This window comes from Penaeus monodon, chromosome 29, assembly GCF_015228065.2.
Source record: "Penaeus monodon isolate SGIC_2016 chromosome 29, NSTDA_Pmon_1, whole genome shotgun sequence".
NCBI lineage: Eukaryota > Metazoa > Arthropoda > Malacostraca > Decapoda > Penaeidae > Penaeus > Penaeus monodon.
Window position 1 is genome coordinate 3626026 of NC_051414.1, and position 378 is coordinate 3626403.

A 378-nucleotide genomic window follows, 5' to 3' on the forward strand; every position below is an offset into this window, starting at 1 on the left:
GATCGATACTTAATATTCCCGTCAAAAGTCACTCTCTCAGAATTATATATACTATTAAGAAATTATATATTACGTGGTTCACATGTAGTATTATTGTCCAAATATTTATTTCAACAAAATATTTCCGCTTCAATACTAGGGTTGCAACTGGCGGCCGTGAAAGTAGGAAACGCTTATTAACCTATGTTTTATAAGTTCATTAAATTTAATAATCATATATACTGTTATTGTACGTTTCGTGACTAAAAAAAGGAGAACAAATGAATTTTGGGTTTTTTTTGATCTTCAGATGAACAACGATTCGTTAGGAAATCAGGCCTTTAGGATATTTTTTTTATGTCTTCTTGTCGTTTTTTCCCCTATTTTTTCCCGTCTAAT